Genomic DNA, 26,251 nt, shown 5'->3' with positions numbered 1-26,251 from the left:
TTTGCTGTTCTGGTGCACAAGAATGACCCCAGTTCCAATATCTTACAGCAGCCGGCCAGTTAAGTTGGACCTTATCAATTCTCTTACACCCTAGAGAAGGGGGATTGATAAAACTGCATATTATGCAATCTAAATAAAGGTAATAATTTTTGTTGAGTTGAAACTTACCATCAGGAAACGAAATAAAAATGAAGAAAGCAAAGCGAGATATCACAGAAAGTATTTCACTGCCATGGACAGTTGAGCTTAAGGCTATGCATGCTTTCACTGGTTTGGTATGTTCTGAAGAAAGAAGAAGCTTACAAATTTGTTCTGCTCACCGTGTGACCCACTGCAGGATGCTCCACCCTGCCTCGCAGCAATGCAGAGCAGCCTTGCCAAGCTTGATGCTCAGATTCCCTCATTTGGTCCTCCAGGACTGAGAGTACAACACAGCTACCCCATTTCTCTCCTCTGTAGGCTGTCAGTACCATGATAAAGTGTTTTGGAGCTTTGTTTCTTCTTTTCTCCTTTTTCTCTGTATTCTGATTCTCGTTCTTTCTTGGCGGATATATAAATCCAGACTTAATGGTTTATTCCTCAAGCACAAGGGACTACCAGATAAAATAAAACAAACTGAGAAACCTAGGCCAAGTGTCTGTCCCAATACTCAGAGTGAGTTTCACCATGGACTGCTAAGGGACTCAGACTTGGCCCTATTTCTGCAGATATGGAAAACATTAGTGACGCTTTAGAACATGCCTGGGGCTCTGTCCTAACCTCTGCTGTGCAGCTATAGGAAAAATGTAAGAAACATAAATTTCTTCTCTGCTTGTGAGCCAGGGCAGGAGACTTGTCCAATGAACCATCTGTGACAGCACATTTTAAAGGTGCTCCACAGTTTTCAAGCTATCACAAGATACAAGTGCAGTCCCCAGCAGCAAGCAGGGAAAGGTTGGCTCCCCGTGGAGGAGCAAAGCACATCCCATAAGGGTTTGTTGCCAAGACACAGTCTTGGTAAAAGCTGACAGTAACTCTAAGGCACAGGAAACATTAGGCTGTGCTCTTGTTCTGTTCTGCTGTACAAGTTAAGTAGTTGAGCTCATACTTCATGATTAACAGAGGTGATTTATTCTCTCATTATCATCACAGAAGCTTAATCAAGAGAAAGGTCATAAAGAAAGTCCAAACTTCTGCACATTGTAAAAGTCTGGCTTGGGTATTCAGCTACATACTAGGAGTGGAGTTTCTTTTCTCCATAATCTGAGTAGAAATGGACTGTTCAAAGTAAACAGTCCATTTCTTCATTTGTACAAACTTCATTTGTACTTTGCCTTCTCTCACAAAAACTGGGAACATATGTCAAATCAAGAAACCACAGCAGTGTCCAGGATCATGGTTTGCATTTTTCTGGAAAAATAGAACAGATGGAAAGCCAAATAACCACATCTATTTATTTTTTTCTGATTTTCTATCATGGGTGTGTAAGTGGTTAAACATTAGATTTCTTCTGTTGTTTGCTGGTTCAAGTTTAAGGAGTTTGATGTGATGTTACACTCATAGAATTATGCATGAGGCTGAAAACCCAGCTAAGCAGTATGAAGAAGAAACACTGCAGAGTGTTTGTGCATGTAACTGCAGTAACTGCAAGAGTTAAAAGAGGATGAGAGTTACAATGGTGTAATGCAATTTTGCTATGGGAGGGAGGTTAAAATCTCTCCATATGGTTTGGTCTTATTTTAGAGAGTGATGCATATAGACATTGCAATTCCATACACAAGTGATAAGGGTGATTTCTGCATAACAGTGTGTCACTTCCTTCTATCCCAGGCTGTTCTGTATTCTGACCATTCTGGCATGACCTTTCTGGTGGTGAAAGCAAGCAGCTCCCTGATAGCACATGTGAAGGGTTTAGCTGTGTTTGGTGCTCAGTATAAAGATCCAGGCGTGTCGTTTTGCCATGGCAAATTTAGAGTGAAGGAATGGATTAGTCATGGCAAAAAAGCTAAGTATAGATGAAACTCAACAAAGGCAACAGGCTTGTTTTCCAACGGCTCTGTCAAACTCATGTCATTCTCTTTCTCACAGAGGGTTTTGCTGATGATTACTTTTCTCTGGGTTTTGCTTTCAAACATGAGGGTAGGTAAGAGATTGATGGATGAGGCAATGCTGGATCTGAAGGTGAGCAAAGACCACCATAAGATTAGTGACTTTCTGTAAAGATAAAATACATTTATTATTTACATCCATGGTGTCTCAAAATTCTATTCAGGGACCAGAACATTTTGTGATGGATGTGGCAAAGACCCTCAAAAACTTAGAAATGAAGTTTAAGGTAAGAAAGAGCACATGGCTATAGGCAAATACTAACAGGAGTGTGAAAAAGCAGTATCATGGACCCTGTTCCTCACAAGGATTTCCAGCAGACAAGCTGGAACTCCAAGTTAACTCTTCAAAAATGCTGTATGGCATAGAAAAGGAAAGTTAGAAGGAATATTTTAAAGGAGAATAACAAAGTAAAAAACTGCGAATGCTTCTAGTTCAAAACAATAATTAGTCAGAAATAACTCCAGGTATATGTGGGCCACAGTTAGTGATTTACAGCCTGGTATCCATACCTGCCATGGCCCAAGACCTGAGCAACCACAGTTACCTTCAACTGATAAGAGTGAGGAGTTCTTTTCAACTTGTTGGGTGAAAGTCAAGACTCTCCAAGGCAAGCAAATTCACTGGAATAGGTGAAACCATCAAATTTAGAACTAGGGGCAAGGCTCCCATTTTCTTGTTATGAAGTTTGCTTTCTATTTGGGAGCTCCATGCACAAAAAAATCCCCAAAACAAAAAAAAAAGCCTTTAGGAAAATAATGGAGTTACAGTGTTTATTTTGCTTCAGGAAATTAGAAAAAAATGCTAAATGCTTGTGAAATTTCCATGCTCAACACTTTTAATTGTCTTCTTTTTGTTTTGGATGCTTTTCTAAAGAGATTTCTGATTTTTAGATTGAGATTTTAAATACACAGAGGTGTGGAAATTCTTAAGTTGTTGTTACCAAGCAACTGAAATTACATACACCAATTAAACACTGTAACAGACACAAATAGTAATACCAATTCTTATGTGAGAACTCTCCATCCTGGCCAATAAGAATATTTTCTTGAATTTTTGTATGTTTATGTGAATAGAAAAAAATATGCAAATAATGATAGTTTTCCAAACCAAAATTCTTCCCATTAAATAACTATGTCAACTTTTTATTGTAGAATTTTTTACTTTGCTTGCTACATTTTCCTTGATATTGGACCTTGCAAATAATAGTAATTTCCCCCCTAAACTGGAAATCTAAACACAAGACAGTATTTATTCTTGAATATTAAACAATGAGATAATTTAGATTCTAATTACCTGTGGTTTAGTTCTGCACATCTTATTGAAGGACTTGTGTAACACTGAAACTTTGGCTCCTCCTTATAACAAACTCAGATATATAAGAACTAACACTGGGCTGATTAATTTGTTTTATAGTGGTTGTCATCAGTTTATCATCCTGCGCACAGAACTGGTAGACAGCTATGATTAAAAAAAATTACTCCTATCTCAAAAAATTTATTGACAAAGAAACAAGAACAGGACTTGTCTTACTAAATCAGTCTCTGGAAGAGCATGTCCTTCTCCACTGACCAGAAAAGGATCTGGATGACAGGCTGGGACCAGAAACCTAATTTTTACCAACTAAATTCAGGTGAGATTAATTCCTTTTTATAAGAATGAAGCTCTTATTTTTCTGCCATTAAAAGCCAGGTCTGCTTGAAAGTGACCTCTGGAGCTGGCCTCTCCTTGCAGCACCAGGAGAGCTGATGGGCTTTAAAAAAAGATGAAGCCACACAGACATTATGAGAACCCACAACAAGTGCATAGTTGAAGTTCCCATTACTTGTTCTATGAAATGAGAAGGGGGAAAAAAGTTTAATTTTCAGGACATTTAAGCTGATAACATGGTCACCAGAGACATCACAGAAGGTGTGAGGTGAGGAGGGGACATGGCAAAGATCACCTAGCTCTCTTCAAGGGGTGTGACATCCCCTGAACAGGGCCTGGCAGGTGCATCAGCAGCTGGTACTGCCTCGTTTTGTCTGTATAAAGACACTGCATGGCAAGGGGGGGCACAGGCCACAACCAAGCAATTAGAGCTGCTGAGGACTACAGGCTTTGCTGTAATAGATTTGAGCTTTCCACTGTCATAACTGAAGGAGAAAAATGGGCTTTTAAATAGGGATCAGTGATAAATAATAAATGTTAACATTTCAAAGAAAATTATTAATCAGGCAGAGGAAGCAATGTCTGTAGGTTTCAAGTACAAAATATTAATAGATTTCAAAGCCAGGAATGTACTTCTGAAAATGATGGGGTTTGGCATCCACCAGAATTTCATTCAATTTGTCCTTTCAAAGTGTTGTTTTTCTCTAACATGAACTGATACAGGAAATTAAAACCTTATAAAATAACTGCAGTTATGTAAAATTTGCTAACGTTCAGCCAGTGCTTCCCAGATTTATGGTTCATCACATCTACTCAGTTTCTAGTAACAGGTTTATTTGTACTCCTTGGGGAAACACTAGTGCTTCCTGATCAAATAAATCCAATAAAATCAATTTCACATGCAAATCACAGAAACCATGGAAGTGATTTAACTTCCAAACCATTTGAACCCTTTAGGCACCATGCAACATGATGCCAGTCTGTGCTTTGAAGTATCATGAGATTTCCAAGATGCTGGTGATCCTCTGTGTGGATATTCAGCAGGATCCAATGGCTGGCAGTGTTACCTGTTGCTGATCAGAAACATCATTTGCTCTGCACCCCTTTTTGTGGTTATCCTGGAGCAAAAGAGAATCACACTAACAAAACCACATGCAGAGAGTAGATAAGCAAACACATATAGAGAGACTGTAAGATAACCCTCACACTGTGTTTAAATGGTGCCCATCTTTTATCTCTCCCACCACCTATGCTTTTTCTATCACACAGATGCACACCTGAGGATAGGAGTCATCACACTTATCTTCATTCATCTAAAAATTGTCTAGTCTAAACTGATTATCTAGGTTCCCTCTAAAGCTTGTGCAGGGAGAAAAAGCCAGTGGCAGGCCCATCCAGATGGCAATTTACTCACCTACATTAAACAGTCAGGATGGGATGAATCAGCTTTTAGAAATGCTTCCCTCTCTCCTTTGCTTGCAGATGGAATGTAGACAGCCTGGAGAAGATAACTGATAAAGTGATTCCCACTCCACAGGTAGGTACACTCTGCTTTTGGAGGTTGTGTTTTCCTTTGCTGGGATTTATCATGCTAGAAGAAGAGACAAATCTTTCACTAAGACAAATAAGCAGAGCAGTTGAATCTAATCTGAGCTCAGACTGCACCTCTTTGCTAGTGTGAAAGTTTGGAAATCATCTTCAAATTTTCATGCACCAACATGTTTTCCACTTCAGGTTAGAACTGGAAGTGGTGAAATAGCAGAAGAAAATCAACCTCGACTCTGGCTCAAAGCAGTTCCCATGGGATTTTTTTCCCAGGCTGAAAAAGTAAAGGATGTTGAATAGTTCAGTCAGGCTTTGGGCAACAGTCCACACTTTGGGGTTCAGCAAACAGAGCACAGCACTGTTTAAGAGTGAGATTGTGAGACTCTTCATGGTCAAAGATTGCCTAAACATTATTTGAAACTGCAGAGAATACAGCAAATAGTAGACCAGCTACAATGCAAGACAAGGCATATAGAGAGCACAAGGCTCAGTGCATTAACTCTGTGTAATTCATGGACTTAGTCATTATTTACTACAGCTCTGAAGAGGCTACCAACAGCCCCCTGAGGAATTAGCACTCGCTCTGCACTCGTAGCAGTGACATCCATCCAGTTAAAGCCCAATATACCTCTCAGAGAGGATGAAGCACAGTGTTATGGAGATGGAGAGTTGTTTAATATGTGGCCCCACGCTCCACACTATTCAAACACTTTCTGCTGAGAGGACTGCTCCTTTCTGCCTGCAGTTCTGGCCAGCACTCAGTACTGGGGAGCTGCACACATTGCAGCAGCACAGAGTATAAAGGTCAAAATCTCCACCAGCCTTGTGTGCCCATTCTAAGGTATCTATCACTATTTTCAGAAGACACAGCACAGAATCTGCCATGTAAAAGAAACAATTTTTGTCAGTTTAACTCACGACAGTGAATCCTCTAAACTTTCAAAAAGCAGACCTCAAATGCTTTAAGCTAGATGAATGTTTCAAAAATGGGATTTTTTTTTTAAATTTATGACCTGCTACAAAAGATTTGGTTTGAATGTCTTGCTTAGTATGAAAAGAGAATATAATAGAAGAGACAGATATTTCTTTGTATCATTAGAAAAATTACTTAATTGCAAATCTTTCCTTTTGCTGTAGTTAATGCTGTGTTTCCTCCCATTTCTGCAAAGGTCCTATGGAAAACATTTCATTAAACAAACCTTTTAGATTTCACTCCTTAGACTAATCACTACATTTTAAATATGTAGCTGAAGAAGAGTTCAAGACCTTACCTATAATACTTTGAAATTCTGCTCCACAAAGCTTCATGAAAATAGTCCTGCAGAGGTTTGGGGCTTTTTTCCTTGTTATATGTCTACTTTACCAGACAGAGAAGAAACTCTCAATGTGACTATCTAGCTTTTCAAAATTTTTCGCTGTTCTTTTCCTCTTTCACTCTTCAAAATCATTCAATAATTCATGTTGTCTTTCTCCCTGATTCATACCATCCAGACTCTGCCTCATTAGGTTAGGAACAATCCCAAAAGTAAAGTTTCTCAAGACAGTTGCTTAGGGAGTCACAGCCATCAGTGCTGCAATTTAATATCAGATCTCCCTCTAAATAAATTGTCATTACAGTTTTGGGTTATGAGGCTGAGCCATAAAGTTCACATTGTCCAATTACCTTGACTTGGTATTAAATAAAATCCTCAAACTTTAAAAAGCTGGAAAATTTTTCAAGGTTCAACTTAGAGGTGCAAATCTTGCTTTGTCCCAGTCTGATGGGAAGTGTCTTGGACTGATGGTCACCTATATTTTACAGGAGCAGAGGACTAGAGGCTGCTTGATGAGAAGCAAGGTGTCCATGGCATTCTCTGGTCACCCTGCCACTAGCAAAGCTGACCCCTGCCCTTTGTTGGTGTCACCACTACCAGTGACCCAAGTCAGAAGAAAAGGTGGAAATTGATTTCTAGCTTCAGTTCTGTTTTCTACAGAAGGGATATTTCTAGCCTCTTTCTTTGTGATTAAGCCTTCGACATGCAAGCTGCTGGAAAAACTGATATAACCAGATTGTCAGGATGGAAAGAAACAAGCAGCTGGGATCCCCATCTGCTGCAGTAAGAAGCAAAACTAAAAATTCTCTCAACACACTCATCTGAGGTAAAATGAGTCAATAAAAATGTATTTTTATCCATAGAAGAACCCCAAAAAACTCTACTTTTCCTCTGCTTCCCTTTTCCCTACCCCTTTACAACACATTCAGAATACTGTCATCCAATATGAACAAGGTTTTTAGCCAAATCCATATGAACAAAATCCAGAGCACATAATTTATGTTTAATATCAAGGGCATAATTTGCCTCATTGTCTTCAATGATGTTGAAGAAATGTGTCAGTTGTGGTGTTTCCTCTGGTCTGTCAATAGTTCCCTCAATGCCACTTCAGGATGATGGAGTCCTTGGTGTCACTGAAGCAGTGTCAGGGCATTCAGTGCAGCCTCTTTCTCTCAAATGATAGTCAGAAGAACAAACACATGGCAACACACAATTCCAGTGACTGTGACTGGATAAACTGAGAAATAGGGAATATTATTTTAAACCATAGTGTGAAATACAATTTTTAAAAAATTGACTGGGGAGTTGTAATTTCCTTTTACAATGGGAAAAACCAGAAAACCAGAAGGAAATTGAGAGTTTGTAATATGTATAATTAAAAAAAGTTGACATGTAATATCAATAAATTTAAAACCGTGGCCATGTGACCTCCCTGGCTTTCTTATTTTAATTAATTGCCTTTTTAACATTAATAATACATTTAGCTTATCTTCCTTTTCATGGATCTTTTTCATTCTATTTTTTCTATGTTAGTTTTTATCTTATTTTTACTAATTAAAACATTTTTTCCTCTAAGTATAAACTACTTCTAAGTTTTCTACTTTCTGCTTTTGTTTTAGTGTTTTTCTTTCTTCTTAATTCAGTGCATTTTTTTTGATATTTGAAACAGCAAAAATAAGGGAGCAATGTTTGAGATTTACTTTTTTCCTAATGCAAGCCTAGAATGGAGGACATTTAATTTAAAATTAATTAAGAAGTTTAAAATATTAGCCATAGTGATAATTTTACTACTTCATATGCTTATATAACCTTACATCAAAATACAGTGAAAAAATACCAACTTTTCTCCAGGTAAGCCACTTTTCTAATGCAAAGCTTTATTATTTTAACACAGAAAGCAATTTAATTAAAGTAATTGTAATCTACAAAGACCTTCACCCTGCTCCTTAGATCTCAAAACAGATTTCCTATTTGCTTTGTAAATAGGGAAAATCTGAGAAAGAATGTAAGACAGGAACAAGTGATAGAAGGAAAGATTTTATCTTCAGGGTATGTACAGCTTTATAAACCAACAAAAGAAAACAAAGATGCCTGAGCACCTGGGTTTGAGAAATCTTGGATTCAAACACATTCAGCTTTGCAAAAAAATAAAAGAAAAAAAAAGAAAAAAAGGTTATTATTGACATGTATTACCCTAACAGTGTACTAGATGTTATCAATACCTCACATCAGACACAGATGATATCTGTAAGATTATGACATTATTTTTAACTTCACAAACATCAGGCTAACATGGTTCCACGGAGGATGAATAGGTATTGATGTCATGATTTCAGGATAGCTCAAAGTACAGCTACATTTCTGCCCTTTCCACATGACAGTCTTCCCACGGAGGTGCCATTTCCCCCATTTTATCCCCATATACAACAGCTCCAGCTAAACACCTTGCTCAAGTACTTTATCTTTGAAGAAGGGTTTAAGGGCAAGCACTTGGTGTGTATTCATCAATCCTGAGCCCCAGCACCAGGAGGCATCCCCTGTGCATGGCCTTGGTAGGGCACAGCTGGGGCTTTGCCAGGCGAGCTCTGCCCTGGGGGAGTGTGAGCCACCAGCAGCGAGCCCGTGTCTCCTCTGCAGCACCATTTGTGGTGTCACACAGCCCACCAGCAGCCAGCCCCTGGACAAAACCACAGCCAATGAGCACAACTTGAAGGATGAAATGACCAAAGGAAAAAAAAAAGAAAGAAGGCAGCACTACATCATGGCTTATTTGCTATGGCAAAAGCAAGTTTGGGGGGTATAAATAGCACGCAGAACTCTTCTCTGTAGCATTGAAGGCGTACTGAGGGTTTTGTTGTTTTTTTTTTTAAAGCTCCCTTCAGATTTGGTGCATGAATTATCACCTCTAATAGCTGATAATTAAACCACTTCAGCAAAGCTGTGAAATAGAGAGTACCAGCAATAAAATCTCAATCTCATCTGGCAATTATTTTGAAACTATGCTCCAAATAACCAGATAAATAAATCTGTGTACGTCACAGGCAATTCTCTGCAGGCTGACAATTCCATAAATACTCACACAGATGCACATATCCATAACCACATCTATGTGTATAACCTTCAGTGAAATATGGAATAGGTCTTTAAATGAATTGCACAACCAAGGAGAATATGATAAAACTAGAGGTTAATTAATAATCTCCCTTGAACACTGTAACTGGCTCAAGGACAAGATTCAAAAATCTAGATAAAAATAGAGCCAATAAGCAGATTTTTTTACTTATGGAATCTGAAAAGCTATCTGGTGATCCTGCTTATTGTTCTGTTTTAGAAGTAAAACAAACTGTTATAGGGACAAGTATCGATTTCACCATTAAAAGAAAACTATCCATTCATAAATATCAATTGATGATATTATCTCTTTCCACAACTGCCTTCTTATAGGCAGCAAAATATAATCCACATTCAGGTAAACAATAAATAGCTTTAGCAGCTACAAAATCTACTCATCCCACACATCTCTTAAATGGAAAACTGGAAGGACATTTTGGGAAGTTATCCCACTACAGAATAAAGTAAAAGCACCCTATAATAGACTCTGCAGTGCCACAGACAAACTTCAACAGACAGAGGAGTGACAGTATAAAGTATTTCAACCCTTTTGATCTGATGAAAAATGTCCTCTGTGTTTCTAATCTTCTAAAAAAAGAAGTTTTTGTGCTCTAGAGTGAAAGGATAAATAGAAAACAAAAAAGTGCCTCATACAGTAGTGTGAGAGCTCCATTAGGAAGCTTAACATTTAGAATCTTGCAATAAAAATATGGATTAAAAGAACCCATACAGAATTCTCCTGTACTCAGCCTTGCTTAGAAACCAGTAGGTTTGGGATTAGAGTCTATTTAAGGAAGGAAGTAAAACACTGGAAGATTTTTGATTGTTGACAGTGCAGTTGTAAGTTTGTAATCAGATCCAAGGACCTCTTTCAATATTTTCACCTTCCTCTTGAAATTATGAAATTTGCCTTATAATTATGTTTCCAAAACATGCTGACTTTCAAAATCAGTAGTGAGTTTTAATATTTTAAGATGAACCTGAATTATGTTTCCATCCATTCTTTGTAGGTATGACAGATGAAGAATTTTGTTCATTTTTAATTTACACAAAGATGATCTCTTCCTGTAGCCACACAACACAGGAACTGGAGCTGCAAAAAAAGCACCAAGTGTGGAAACATGCAAAATGAGATGGTGAAAGAGATGAGCACATTAGGGCCATGTGCAGAAGCAAATGAAGAGGGGAGAGAAAGCTCTCCATCTTTAAAAACACAATATTCCCAGTGCAGAAACATTTGAAAAGACTCTCGGAAAACTTTATCATCAATGTTGAAAACAATAGTCACTATAGAACAAGGAAGATGAGATAGAGTCTACCCTCTGTAAAAGCTCAGTCCCAGCTGCATGGTGCCATTTGTAAAGGAAGGCCATTTGGAGCAGAATGAAACATGAGTCTATTTTACTCCCATATAAGACTGCTCTTTCTTCTTGATGTAGTGCTGCGTATTTTTTCCCTTGAAATATCTGAGTTAATTTTGTTTTGTTAGGTATGGGTGTCCAAAATTGCCCCAACTCAAATTGTAGTGAGGAACAAAATTGAGGAAGGAAGCAAAAAAAAAAAAAATATTAGGAGGGGGAATATGCATGAACAGACAATGAGATTAGGATTATATTGGTTTCATAGATTTCTCTGGAGTTATTCTTAATTTGACCAGCCAGAAGAGCAGCAGGCCCAACATTTCATAGCTATTATTTGATTCAGAAATATCAGTGCAAAAGGGAACAGTGGCATTGAATAAAGATTTTTTCCCCAGTGAATGCATACATATTATTAGAATTGAACTCTTTATTTTATAATCAGCACAGTCACTAAAATCAAATATAAACCCAACTGCTTTAGTTAATGCCATCATCACTTATGACAGTCATGTTTCATGCAGTAGTTTTCATTAGAGGGTAGGCAAGCAATTACTTTGTTTTTGTAGTACCAACACCTCCCACTCTATAATCTACATCAAAATCAAGGAGATAGAAGTTTTCAAAATTTCCCCAGAGTTGACAGGGAGAGAACAGCAGCGAGAACAGCAAAGAAAGAACACTTCAGTTTTTAAAAGCACCTGCAAATTTTGCTTTGTTATGAGAGGCAGGTTTCAGATAAGTCCTAGTGCATCAGGAAGGTTTTTGACTTGAAATATTGTATTGCTAGAGAATTTGGAAATATTTCCTATTTTAAATCTAAAGTCATGATTCAAGCAGCTGCTTGTTCTCGTGGAGAATGAAGGAAATGCAATTTGTACAGTTGCACAGCTTCTGAGGAGTTTTTTTGTCCGTGAGTGGAGATTGTGCCTAAGGAATAGGCACAATTTCGTGTCTACAGCTTTGGTACAAGTAGTATATGGAATACATTCTGGTGTCACCTTTTAGTTCCTTTCTGACAGGGAGTCTATCATTATTCATTTCACTGTTCTCTTTATTAAATGCTGAATCCAGCTCACAAATTAATGGCTTTTAGGCCCATATTATCATTTTATATTTCATGGTACTATCTCATAAAATAGAAGCTCAAAATTGAAAGTAAAAGAGGGAGTAGCTAAAAAAATAAATGGAAAGAAAAAGTACAGAACAAAAAAAATGTTCAAACAGGTCTTCCCGTCTCAAAAGACTAAGCATGCACAATGATGAAAAAGTTACCATATAAAACAAGATACATTAAAGGAATCCCTGAAGCAATTTATGCCAAGATTTCAGATAAGCCATGCTAATAAAAAAATTAACTGCACTGGTAAATTAGACAGAGATTGATAGGTTTTACAGATGGAGTAGTAAAAAGTGAGGTAGATAGTGAGATGGGAAAGTCAGTCCTAAGTGGATTGTGAGAAGTTACAGCTACATCTCACAGCATCAACCATCCAAGTGGTTAAACATTAGATTAGATTCAGTGCTGCTAAGTTCAGTGCATGTGAGAAAAACAATTTTAACTGGATGTATACTTCAAGAGCTTCTAAATTACCTAATAAGCCTCAGGAAAGAGATTTTAGACTCATTGTGAATGCTCTTGGAAAATGTCAGCTCAGTGCCTACTGATAGTTACAAGAGGAAAAAGCATCATCTCAATTGTCAGAAAAAGAATAAAGAGCAAAGCAGAACAGAAATTAGTATGTCACTGTAGAAATCAATGGCACACTCATTTCTTGGATTCTATGTGCATTTTTGGTCCCACTATTACAAAAATTATAGAGTAGACATGGAAAAGTACAGAAAAGGGCAATAAAAATCAGATTATTGAATAGCTTTTTTGGGGAAGAGGGACTAAATAAAGTATGACTCTTCAAGCAATGAGTAAGGGAAAATATAATAGAGGTCTATAAAATCAGGTTTTTGCCAGGCAGAAGTTGCAGAGGCACCACATTGACAACAGGTCATACAAAATGTTATTAGACAGTAGACTTAAACCTAACAAAAGGAGGTACTTTGCAAACAACACATAAATTGTAAAACTCATGACCACAGGCAGTTCTGAAAGCTGAAAATATAAATTGGTGAGGGATCAGACTGGCTGTTAAATGCAGCAGTGTGAGTGTGAGCTCCAAGGCCTCAGCTGACTGCTGGGAAGCAGGAAGGCGAGGCTGGAGACTATAATTTCTGACATGCCTTTTAAGACTGGAATATTCAGAGGGTGATCTTTTCATTTCTGGCGTGTGCACAATAAAAAAGCATTATCATGCATTTTCTTTCTCTTACTGAAAAGAATGCCTATTAAAATATTCTTGTTCCCTTTAAGTCAGAAAAACTAAATATCTGGTTCTTTAGTACTGTTTCAGGCTGAAACCATCTTACATTGCTGCCTCTCACAGAACAGGGATAAGCAGTGTAAGGTCTTTTTGATTCTTAAGTTCTTGGAAAATATCTAGTGAAACAAGGCCCAAAGTATCCCAGATTCTGTAAGGTTTTTTTTAACAAACGTTGAAGGGAAAGCAACAATCACAGTGCATTGAAGTACAGCTTTCTGAAAGTACTGTGTAAGAGTTTTCTTTCTTGTCATATTGGCTTCACCAGTTTTTTATGACTCACAGAAGCTTCGCATCAATCACAGAAAATGCATATGAATTGTATAACTCAAAATGTTCTGGTATTATACAGCAGCTACATCTAAACTCAAGTGCTAGAGAAAAGGTCAGCAAAGTGTGGTATCTTCCTTAATAGTATCATCAGGTAGTTTTACTTCAAGGACCTTGTAATGTCTTGGTTTTGTCTGACATATAGTTGCATAGCCAAAAATGCCTTCAGAAACAGTGTGAGAAAAACATTTTCTTAGCTCCATGTTACAAAAAAAACCAATAACTTTCTTATGATTTATGTTTTTGGGTGTGGAAGTTTATGGTACTGCCCATGCTGCTCATAACATCAAGCAAGTAACAGTTCCTCTGCCATTTCTTTAGTCTTTTCAATATACTGGTCTTAATGGAGACCCTAATGGATCCTAAGAGTACTTGGGCAATAAATATGTCCTACTAACTGTCTGATCTAGGTTGAGTTTCCCTGCTTTAAGATCTTATTGCACTTTTTCAAGTCCAGCAGCTATAAAGTCTGGACACCAACCCAGCTGAGTGTGGTGCCTGCAGTAAGTCTGGAGAAGTCATTAGGCAAAGCTTGCAGTGAAACCAATGGAACTGAGAGCAGAAGCACTTATTTCTGGGTTGTGACTTGAATACAGCCTCTTTTATAACAACCAAGGCTGTTGTATACATGGTCTACATGTAAATAAAAGGTGTTAATTTTGAAAAATATGTATTGAAATGCTGCTATACTTAGAAGCTGTCTTTATATATTTTTTTAATTACATAAAAATCAAGAGAGAATGATATGTTTTTCTGTTTTCCTCCATATACAGCCAGCAGAGGTAGAGGTACTGAGTATATGATGGCAAAGTTGAAAATTAAAGTTACTGGAGAAATGCTGGGTTAGTTGCAGATTTCCTGCACATCTGCCTATGGAGAGCTGAATGGGGGAGCACCTCCCTTCTGCATGCTGCACCTTGTAAGTCTCTTGTTCCTGCTGTCCCTCTGAAACCTCATGGGATGATCCATATCTCCATCTACAGTGTGCACAGTCTCATCTGAACAACGGTGTGGTTAAAGCAGAGAAACAGACACTTCTGGGGCACAGTTACAGATATTTTAGTTGTTTTGTCTTGAGGTTAAGATGAATTGCACTCTAAAAGCAGCTATTTATTTCTACTGAGTTTAAAGGGGTCTGGGTGACTTGCTCTAATATAGCTATCTGTAGTATAGTGCCTATAGTTATGTGAGATGAATCCCCCAAATTTCTCTTGCTTGCTTTCCTGACAAGACTATATATACCCACCAAATCTTTACTTCACTTTCTTTTATCCATGTAATCTTCCCTCTGTGAAAATTAAGTGTATGAACAGTTTTTTTACTGTGGGTCTTGCTCTGAGACACAAAACCTCAGTAGCCATGTCCCTGCTTTCACTCTCAGCTCTGCAAACAATAGCTCATAATTTTCAACTGCTGGTCTGGACTCAGTTACATTAGATTTGATGCCAGTTGCATTGGTTTCCTCACATGTTTTCCAGTTGGCTGCCTATGCCCATAAAATAAGAGAAAACATCATGCCCTGTAATCACTCCTATTCCCCCTAGGGGACTGGTTAGACAGGGTCTGCTTTTTGCTTTCCTTAGAGCATAATTCTTCTGTCCTCAGTCGTGGACACAGTCCCAGTAGTGTCCAGGAGAATTACTCTCTTGAGTTAATACTGCTGAACCCCTGTTTCACTTCTCTTTAATCATGCTAATCTTCATCTTTTATTCACTAACCGATAACAAAAGAACTGTAAGCTCTGCCTTACAGTTCTGTCTAAATTTAAGGCAGTAATATGTAATCAATTTAGAAATTCTAGAGAAAATGGAAGGTTTAACTGTTTGTTTCTGATGCCATAGGTGAGTTAGTCAGCTGGTCATTCACAATCAGTAAAGAAAAAACAGACAGGCAAAGCAATTTCCTTTTTTCCCCCCTGTTAGCATATTATTTTTTTGTCTTGGAAGTAACTTCTTGTCCTGATTTGTGCAGTACTGTAAGTAAAACTGATCTCCAAACATCACAGTGTTTCACTGGGTGGCAGAAACAAAGACTGATCTTTAAACTACTTCTATGGCAGTTCTGATGATCTGTCAGGAAGCCAATACTATTCAACACCTATATGACTGATTATACCTCAATCCCTCACCAGACAACCAAACAGATGTCACCACCAAGGATGCCCAGTGGCTGCTGAATAACATTTCTGCTGCAGTGACATGGCCTCAATCAGGACTAAAGGGGATTTTCTCAGGGAGGTAATTACTTCTTACTGACATGAAATCTGAATGTTGAAAACACTAAGACTCCTGAACAGTGTCTTAGATAGAACAAATTTGAAAATAATAGAGGCATCCAATCTTACCCACAAATAGTGAATATGAGCCTAGAAACAAATATTTTGTAGAACTAGGCTGAACTCCATTTGAGCAAATATCTTCTCAGGGTGTCAGAGATGACAAATACTGTATTCTTGACTGCACTAACACATTATTCAGTCAACATAACACATTTGAGTGAAGAAATACTCTTTGCTTTGAACTGTTCTGTAGAAATGTTACCCAGACTCAGGCATGGCATTCCAATATATTTCTGTTATGTTTTGCATAAGACATTTCTAAGGAGAAAAAAACCTTGTGAAATATGAAATTTACACTAAAAACAATGAGTAAGTTGATGGTTCCCTGACTTATTGCAGTATTAGAACAGCAACCTGTGTGTTTTCTTGCCTCCTTGAAATGCACTGTGATAAACATTCTGAGTTACTGTTAATGATAGTGATATGTAGTCTGCTCACACAAGAAGAAATATATTCCAGATATTCATCTATCACAGCCCCAGTAAGCTCTGGAAATAAAAAGGCATTCTTACTGCTGTGTAGTCGTAGTCAGGTTTCTTCCTAGAGACAAGAGTAGCATTTTAACTATCTTCTGAGTCTCTACTTTATTCTTCTGAGTCTCTACTTTATTTCACTCTCTTGCAACTTTGCAACCTCTTTTTTTCTGTCTAGCCTGGCATGGATTTTTTTTTTTTTTAGCCGAGGAAGTTTTCCTTTGTTTTTAGCCTCTCAGTAGGCTCAGTGTGGTCAACAGTTAAATGTGTAAGGTTTGTTTATTTAGTACTTTGGCTACATCCCAAGTAGCTCTTAAAATGAAAGTTTTACTACTTCATTTATACTCTAAACAACTATTATTATTTACAAGGTTTTGGGCTAGAGCTGTTTAATGTGAATGCCTAAAACATCATGGATTGATCCATACTAAAGCAGAGTATATATGGGCCTGGTTTGCTTTAGCATTGACTTAAACTGGCTTTGTACCAGGCCCAATCTGTACAAAGTTTTTTGATGAATCAGATACTTGAACAAAGCCAACTGAGAGAGCCTAAAGAGGCTTCATGCAGGAGATATCGCCAATTTCCATGCATACACAATGTGCAAATATAAAAAGCCAAATGTTTCCTCAGGAAAAAAATCTGTAGAAAATATGTAGCTTAAAAGTCTGGCCTGTCTTACATGTTAGGCATGAATATTTTTTTGGGCTAGTGCAGAGGAAACCTACAGCTGTCTAATTGCAGATCTCTGAGCTCATCTGCACTGATGAGGAACGAGACAGTGCTAAGACAGGGGCCAAATATTGCTCTTTCAGCTAACACATGGGAGATTGTGAGCCTTCCTGTTAGCCTTGCATGATCTCCCTGGTGTTGTGATGGAGAGGAGCAAGGAGCCCCTGCCAGCTCAGCCCAGCATGTCCAGGCACACAGACAGTACGAGCATTGAACTGTGACTGTGAGAACAGGGAGGGCCAAGTACAGTTCAACCTTCCCACTATAGCCTCAGAGGAATGTGCCATTACTTCTCCTGGTTTTTCTGAAGGGTTTCACAGCTCTTCCTCAAATCCCTTAGGAGCATGTCCTGCCACTCCTTTTCTGAAGTTCCCACAGAGGGGTCACACATCACCCTTGGACGTGTCATTGTGGGGCTTCCAATGCTGAGGTGTTGGGAAAGGAAAGTCTTGGCAGCTTTGGGATCATGGGTGTCCACAGCTTGTTCTGCTTGTAGGTGTGCAGCAGTCATTGTAGGCTGGGACCTACTTACCCATGTCATGTCACTGGAGTTTATCTTGCATTAGGTGTGGCTGCACTGCCACATGGATACTTCAGTGTGTATGTAGAAACACCTAGTAAAGACATGTTCCCATTAACATCCACAACAGATTTCTATAGGGAATGCCATTACAATAGTTGTGAATAGGTGAGCCAGAGTTTTTACTGCCTCTGTGACAAACCTGGTAATGAAACATGCTGTCTTTACAGATACCAGCATAGCAAGGGTGTGGAAAATTAACAATGAACTTTATTTGCTAATAAAGAAATTATAACTAGACTGGGAGACTCAGTAACAGCTACGTAAAATTAGAAACTTCATCTTCAGAATACCTTTTCACTCTGTGAGCAGAGCTATTTGTGCAATACTGTTCAAGACCAGCTTAAGGAAGATTCATAGGCCAACACAGCACTTTTTAAAACCTGGATGGATAAAAAAAGTTTCAAGTTGTGAATTGCCCTTGAGGACATTGCAGCCTGGGCAAGAATCCCATACAGCCTTCAAGATCTGTTGGTAAAGCTCCGTTTGGAGCTCAACCTCAAATCCCTTGTGTAAAAAGCCTGAAAAGGACACAACAATTTTCTGACAGTCCTGACTTCACAGAGACATGGGACCTCTGCAGCCCAGCTCAGGACCCAAGGAGAGTCATTCAGTAAAGAATCTTAATATGCTGCAGTATAACTGCATCTTAATAAATCATCTGAAGAAGAAATAAACTTTATGTTCTTTTAGATGAAGTAATTTTTTGTTGTAGTTTAAGGGAAACAGTTATCAGAATTACAGAAAACACCCAATCTTTATGAGAGATCCTGGTTGTTCTGCAAGGAAGACCTAAAATCTTGAGCAGTATCAGCACTGTTGCCACTGCAGACAGCAATACAATAATGTAGACCCTGAAAATTGCAGTTGCCCAGCTGACTGAGCTAAACCTTCACATGGAGCTATCTGCTTTGACTTAAATGCCAGTTTGGACAGATTCCAGTGAAGAACATAAAATTATGGCTCAGTGGTTTCCATTCTTTGTGTTCTGCTGAGAAAAAGATAATCTCTTCTTGTGTTTTCCAAAAATAAAAGCAATCATTCGATGCAGGTATTTCCAGAGAGAGAATAAGGATGCCAGCATTAAAGGTGCTGCTAAAAGTGTCATCTGACTAGGCATAAGTCTCTGCAAAAAATGTTTATTTCAATTTAAACAGGTGCTGGGAAAGGCATTGGGATGAAGACAAAGAAAGTTTAAAATTTCCTGATCTTTTTGAAAAGGCAAGGATATGTAAAGAACAAGACATTTACGGGATTTTAAGGAGTTAAAGAACATTTTTCAGTACAGGTTGGGATGACAACATCTGTGAAAACTTCATATTGCTTGAGTTTGAGACCAAGCAGTTAAAATGTGAGTTGAACTGAAGAGCCTTTCTGACTGTTATTACTATTTTTTATTATTTGCTCAGTGCTGACAGAGCATTCTTGACTGTGCATGGCACAAAGATTTCCCCTTTCTTACCAAGGAGACGGGTGCTGTTAAATTTACATCCACAATATGTAATTGCATACACTGTTATTGACACACATACTCATACTCTGTTATTAACTCAATTCTTATAGGCTTTGCAGACAATGGCACATTATTATGAGGGCTTTGAAAGAGAAGTTGTGGGTAATTTGGCAAACTCTGAATGGGATTTGGCTTCCTGCATGTTTTCCATACATGTATTTTCTGTCTGTGTCTAGTCTTTCCCATTAATCTAATTTCTTTCTGATTGTTCTTTGCTTCAGAGACTTAAAAGAAAAAAAAAAAAGGAATAAAAAAAGCACAAATGGAATGTTTAAAATTATTTCCATGTCATCACATGGAAACCAGAAAAATGTTCCATAGTTCCCATTAAAAAAAGCTATCTTTTTAAAAAGGTAGTCTTAAAGAGCTGCTGAAACTTCCCAGCTTCATTTTTTTTTTTTTTCATAGAGCCACTGTTTAATTTACAGTAAGTCAAGAGGCAGGAGGGATGATAGAGTTAAGCTCATGCTGTTGAGAACAATTATCCTGGTGCAGAGACATATGTAGCCCCAGAAGGTTGAACAGACCACCATAGCTTAAAGGCACTAAGATAAAAAGGCACGTGCTGCGTGGGCCCAGGGGGAGCAAGGCCACAGCCTGCACACAGAGCCCACTCAGCTTCATTTGATTTGTGCCTTGCTCCTCTCCCTCCCTTCACTCTCTTTTTTATATATATTTTTTTATTTATTTTTGATTTGTTTAACAAGACCCTGGTGCATTCATTGGAAAGAAAAAGAGAATGGTAGCTGGGGCAGTATGGCAACACCAATGTAATGTTTGCTACAGTCAAAAATAGCTGGGCCCAAGACTCATGGCAGCCTCTCTTTCTAAAAGATTGAAGACACCCCAGTAAGATGTACAGTAAAATAGATGAAGTCAGGGGATCTTTAGATTCTGCACCGACTGAACAGCAGCATCAACTATTCTCTTTCTTTCCCCTGTCCCATTAATCACGCTGGTTAATTGTTGGGATAATGATTTCACAAGTTCATGTAGTACACAAAAGGATTATCCTTGGATTGTGCATGGTGCCTGGCATTTACTCCTGCATATGCCAGTATCTCTGCATTTAAATGTAAGGATGTTTTTCATTTTACTTTTTCCTATTGTCCAATTTTGCTAGAAAATAAATTGCATGTTATATTCAAGGATGGATATAAATGAAGAGAGAAAACTTAAGATATTAAGTAATAAAAGAGATCTCATCTTTTTTGAAAGGAAAATCTAAAGGACATAAAGATAGAAAAACAGGAAAATATTTTTGTCATATAAATGTTGTTTTTATACCTTTAAAAAAGGATTCAATCTTTTTTTCAGTGTCTAGGTATTCAATCTCTGTTTTAAAATAGTGGAATTTTTAATATTTTTGTTAGCTTAATTCAGATTTCTAAAAATAAAAGACTATCAAGACTCTTTTCTGTGATTTCAATCCTCACTATCCAGAAAATTGTGATACTTATCTGTCACTGGGGCTAAAGGGAAATTGCTTATGGATGTCTGTTAGAAAACTAACTGAATTCTTAAGCACTTCATGCATACTTATAAAAACAAAAATTGCATTTTTTTTTACAAGCCGAGGGATCAATTAAAATCTGTGTTATCCCTCTCATTGTTTTTTGGATTGATACCAATTTATTACTGTTTTACTCTAGTGCTTTTTCCCATTTGCATATAGAATTCATATTTTTTTTTCCTCTAATGAGCTCTGCCAAACCCACTCTAAATATTGTTGATTCCCACCTCTGAACAGAAAGAAAGATACATGAGGTTTCTCTGCACTGTTGAGATTTTTCAAAACCTTGTAGTTTTCCAGCAATGTGACTTGTGAGGTTTTATTTTTCCAACATAATCACCCAGAGAAGACTTTGGCAGTGCCAAAACTTCCCCTTTTAATTCTGAAAACTTATATATTTATTTGAGGTATAAAATTACCCACCAAAAAAACCAGCAGATAAAATATAATTTGGTTTCTCTCATTTGTGCTCTTTTTTTCCTTACAAATGGATGTTAAGCAAACTGTGAGTTGTTGCCATAGTAGTATTTTATGATGTCAGATATGTACAACTGGCTTTTCTCTCTTTCTTCTTGGAAAGGCAGCTCAGCAGTAATCCTCACAGTTTATTCTACATGCCTTGAGCTGCAGAATGAGAAACTCTTTTGTGGCATTTTCTTAGCCAAATTTTTGTGACTCCTTATTGCAAAAGAAATGGGCCTGTCTGAGGAAAAGCCAACAATCTCTGGGGTTGAAATCACAGACAGTGATTCAGTGACTCAGTTTTACCAGAGCTAGGAATGGAAGACTGATAAAAAACACAGCCCAAAGTGACCTGGTTTTGGCCTCTGTTTTGCAGTAGAAGCATCAGGGAATCCTTTACTTTCCTCATTGACATAAAAGTCCATCTCATGATGCAATGCAAGAGGTGAAATTTATTCTGGAAGATGTCTTAGGTGCCCTGTTTGCAAGTGTCCCCTTTAGATGCAACCCTAGACCAAGTATTTAGAGTTACTGACTCAGACAGAAATAGTCTTGTCTGTTTCTTGTAGTAACTCCATATCAACCTTCCTACTCAATAAGTAGCAAGAAGTTAATCTTTTCAAAAGGAAAAATTCATGTTTCATTTCAAAATGACTGCTTTCACTTTCCCTCCTCACTGTCCCACTGCAACAATCAGATCACAGAAGATAAGCAGTACCTCGTCATCGAATGAGAGTGTCATATCACACTGGCACATCACAATAAAAAATATCTCCAACTTCCCTTCACCCCTAAAAGTTGCATGATCTTGATTTGCAAATAAGTTTGAAACCACTGCAACCAGTACATTGTGACTCCATGAGCAGGAATGAAGGTTAAATTCAAAGGCTAAATTATTTATTGCAAACTATTTGCTTAGTTCTGGCACTGAAGAACAGTGGAACAAATGGAATTGTTAGATGCAACACGTATTAGGAACAAAGGCTGAAATCCCTTTTCTGGTACTCCATGCTTAAATTTCCCCTGTGCTTTAAGAACTGCAGTGTTAGCTTCCCTCTCTCATTAAACTGCCTCTATTCTATATTGAACCTCACTTGTATTTTTTTTCCAATTTCAGTTTACCTAAAAATCACACATTCTGAAACCTCCAATAGGTATAATGATTGAAAACAGAAATGCTCTGTGAAGCAGTGAGTACATTTGTACAGACTGATCTGTCCAGGGAGGTTATCTCATGCTACCATGACAATACACCACGGGAGATATAACTCATTCAAAATGTAGAGGATTCACCTGCCTGTCACGTTGCAGGGGAACTTCAGTGAGCATGGACACATCTCTGGAAAGATGGGGAGCAAAGACTGGGACCTCTCCCCCCCAGCAGCCCTGCACCCACACTCGTGGTCCATCCCACCCTTTTCCATGCAGTGTCAGCCCAGCGCTCTTGGTCAGCGAGGGAGCTGCTGCTGGATCCTGAACGTGGCTCCTCCCCAGCCAGGCACCCACACCTTGGAGCTGGGCTGTGCTCTCCAGCTCAGCAACACCAGCTGAAGGCACAGAAACCTTTCTGCAGGCTCCTGGGAAGCAGGAGGCACACTAGGTCACTCCAGCCCTTCTTTCTGCTGCTTATGAAGCTTTAATGCTCTGTGTTATTTTTATGTACTGCCTCAGCATCTCACAGCCAGGGGAGCATTGCATTTTAGTCATTTAGAGCCAAGCTCTGCCCTCACTTACACCCATGCAACTCATGGCCCTGGGAGACAAATCAATCTGCTAACAAAGTATCATTCAAAGTTCCATTTCTTAAAAAAAATCACCAAAACAAATGGAAGGATTTTGCAGCAAATGAAATGTGGTCAGTCAAGTAATACTGAGCCAAGATTTGAGGGAGTTAGGAGCTAATTTGCTGTGATACAGTGCATTATGAACATAGTAGACTACAGAGGCTACAGCAAGCTGGGTGAGCTCTCTAGTTACTTCAAATTCATGAAAATAAGCCACATTTCTCCACTTTGGCATAAAAATGGATTCTTTCTTCCCCCAGTTCTCTACAACAGTAAGTAGCCATAGTTACAAAGCTAAATTTCTTGTGGAACAGCACAGGAGTATTACTACACATCTTGTCAGTTAAGGCATCTGAAATCCTTTCCTGAGGATCCTCAGCTCAACACAACCAATACTTTAAGAGAGAAAGATCTCAGGTGTCCATTAGGACTTTCTACTTAAGGAAACATCCCATGAACCTCGTGGCACTTCCTCTTTTTCTTTTTTCTTTTTCTTTTTTCTTTTTTCTTTTTTTTTCTTTTTTCTTTTTCAGTACATTTACCAAACAATAAAGATTCTAACAATTACAGGACAGAATAAAGGAGTTTGAAACCCCACTTACAAATTTATTTCCCCATCTTTTTTAGAATAGGCTTCTTTGCTAAAAAAAAGCCCTCAAATATTAACATTGCTGCTCTAGGCTGTGTGTGAGTTTGTAACAAAGTCATGGTTCAGATCATATTAAAGCAATCTTTGGAAATGTCCTTGGCTCTGTTTTCAAGACATTCTTACTGAGAAGAAGTGTTGCATATCCAGAGGCTTGAATAAACCCTTAGATCGATGTTCTTTTAGCTCTGCCCAAGACTAAGATATTCACATCTATTTTCTAAACAATTGCTGCAGGTTAATGCTGCAGAACAAAGGTGATGGGAAGGGGGGCTGCTCTCCACTGAGAGCTACCCAGAGCTCTCACCAAACTCTGCAGGTATGAAGCCAAATACCTTCTGCCTCAGATTAGCAGATGTGTGCATGGAAAACTATTTTTTTCAGCTCACTGGTTATTGCTGATCTCTTCAGTGCTGGTTGCATACTGATGTGGCCAAAAAGCAGAGCTGTCTGTTTCCTGCTAGAGCTACTGATGCAAAACACTGAAAATGCTAAACTGAGTTAATTATACAGTTGCTCTGGTGCCATCGTCCCCTGTTTATTCACGTATGGTGCAATCTGGCATAGTACTGGAATTCATTCCAAATTATGACAGCCTTTACTTTGATTTTGGTCTAAAATTCCTAGTTTCAAATAAATAATTTGTAAATTTGGTAGATTTTCATAGAAGATATGTTCTGTGAGTCAGACATTTATTTTCATGGTTTTCAAACATTTCAGAGCTCAGGAATAAATTAACGAGAAATTGAAAATGTTCAGAATTCCCCAGCTGAAATTATTATAATATTTTAACAAGTTTGGAGTGTTTTTTTTCCCAGTACTTGGAGTGTTTGTAGCACAAGTCAAACATATTTATAGACTCATAGAAACTGTGTTCGTAAGAGACCCCTCTGGGTGTCTCAAGACCATTTTTCTGCTCTGAGCAGGTCTCTTACCAGCCTGAGAGCAGAATGGCTGAGCAAACTTTGCTGAGCAAATTTGCAAACTTCCAAAGATGGAGATTCTGGGTGATTTGCTCTGGTCTCAAACAACAGAGTTTGTAGCAGAAGTCTGATGTATTTATACTGCCACAGAGGAGTGATAATAATTCCCTAAATTTAGATGGAGCTACTTAGATGGTGCGTGTTGTCAGGAGACTTCAACCAGAAAGAATAAATAAACAATCAACCACACCCCCCTCCCCCTGCAAACCAGCTGGATAGCTGGGGGTCACTTCTAAGTGCAAAACAAAGGTGATCACCACCCTCCAAGCAGTTCTGCTTGTTCTATTTTGATTTAGGATCCAGCCTAGACCAACCAGCACAATCTGCACTACAGAGATAAATTCTACTCTCACAGAATTGTAATCTCTAATGAAAGTAAGAAACTGGGCTGTGTCAGGCTATTTGTAACTACACTGACATTTCTGCAGTACTTTGACCACAGCAGTCTATCTTATTTCAGTCCATAACATTCTGCCTTTTCCTTGACTCAACAGTCAATTCCTCTTCTTCTGAATACTTCTTGTGCGGCTACAATAGAAAATTAATTACAGCATAGAACTGGCTGTATGCAGAGATGAAAAAATGCAATTCTTAGGTATTTACACATTCTAAGAATGTGCACATTTATATCCACGTCTTTATGTATATAGTGTATATCAACATGGATCTGGAGATTAAATTGGTAATATAGAGATAGATATAAATAAACATAATTATAATTGCTAGGTAGTTTCATACTTGTAACAGAAAATATACGTTCATTTATAAAAGATTATCTAAATATTTAATTATGGAATGATATATGGTCATGTTTAAATACTCATTTCCAACAGTTAGAGAGTTATTATTTTTAATTGTTTTCTTTTTTTAGTTCCTCTTTATTTCTCCCTTTCTTCCTAGTTTCCTCAGCTTTGAGAGCTGTTCATGCCTCCCAAGTGCATTGAGTCACATTCTGAAATCAGCCACAAACTTGTATTAGGTATCCATAGTCATTAGGTGCCTCTGATGGAACTATAATGAGATGGCACTAACTGATGGATTAGACCTTCTACTCAAAATGAAGTGAATGCAGTAATCTTTGAGGTGAAATGTGCCACAAAATAACACAACACTAATGATATTTCAAGATTAAATGTGTCTTTGTGCCCCACTGAGCAAAATATACTGATTCATTAATAAGAAACTAGATTGCTACCAAATGCATGCTACCAGCACAGAGTTTATATTGCCTATTCAGTATTCATATGTTTGAGTAGATACACTTTTGAAGAGATTTTAGGTAGTTAATGTTATTTAGGATGGAATTACTCTTTATACCTCAAAAGGCTGAAGGACTCTCCCAGCTGAACAATGTGATCAGCTCTCATGCAGTTACCTTAAGATTTCCAGGGGCACATTCTGCACTGGTGCTAACCTGGGGACCTTGGGTTTCCCCTCTCCACGACAAATCCAATTGCTGTCTC

The 26,251-nt window shown here is 38.1% G+C and overlaps 1 long non-coding RNA gene across 1 annotated transcript in view; it reads right to left on the bottom strand.

Annotated features, from left to right (window-relative positions):
• Window positions 1–4,548: 4,548 nt before the first annotated feature.
• Window positions 4,549–26,251, bottom strand: part of LOC115485356 (uncharacterized) — a 54,254-nt gene continuing 32,551 nt past the window's right edge. The window contains exons 2-3 of the long non-coding RNA XR_003946112.2: window positions 5,150–5,326; window positions 4,549–4,853 (exon numbers count right to left, since the gene is read on the bottom strand). This is a non-coding gene — a long non-coding RNA (uncharacterized LOC115485356). The remainder of the gene's footprint in view (window positions 4,854–5,149; window positions 5,327–26,251) is intronic.

This window comes from Serinus canaria, chromosome 4 (assembly GCF_022539315.1).
Source record: "Serinus canaria isolate serCan28SL12 chromosome 4, serCan2020, whole genome shotgun sequence".
Lineage (NCBI taxonomy): Eukaryota > Metazoa > Chordata > Aves > Passeriformes > Fringillidae > Serinus > Serinus canaria.
The sequence above is the reverse complement of the archived record's forward strand: the minus strand, read 5'-3'. Positions and strand labels throughout refer to the sequence as shown.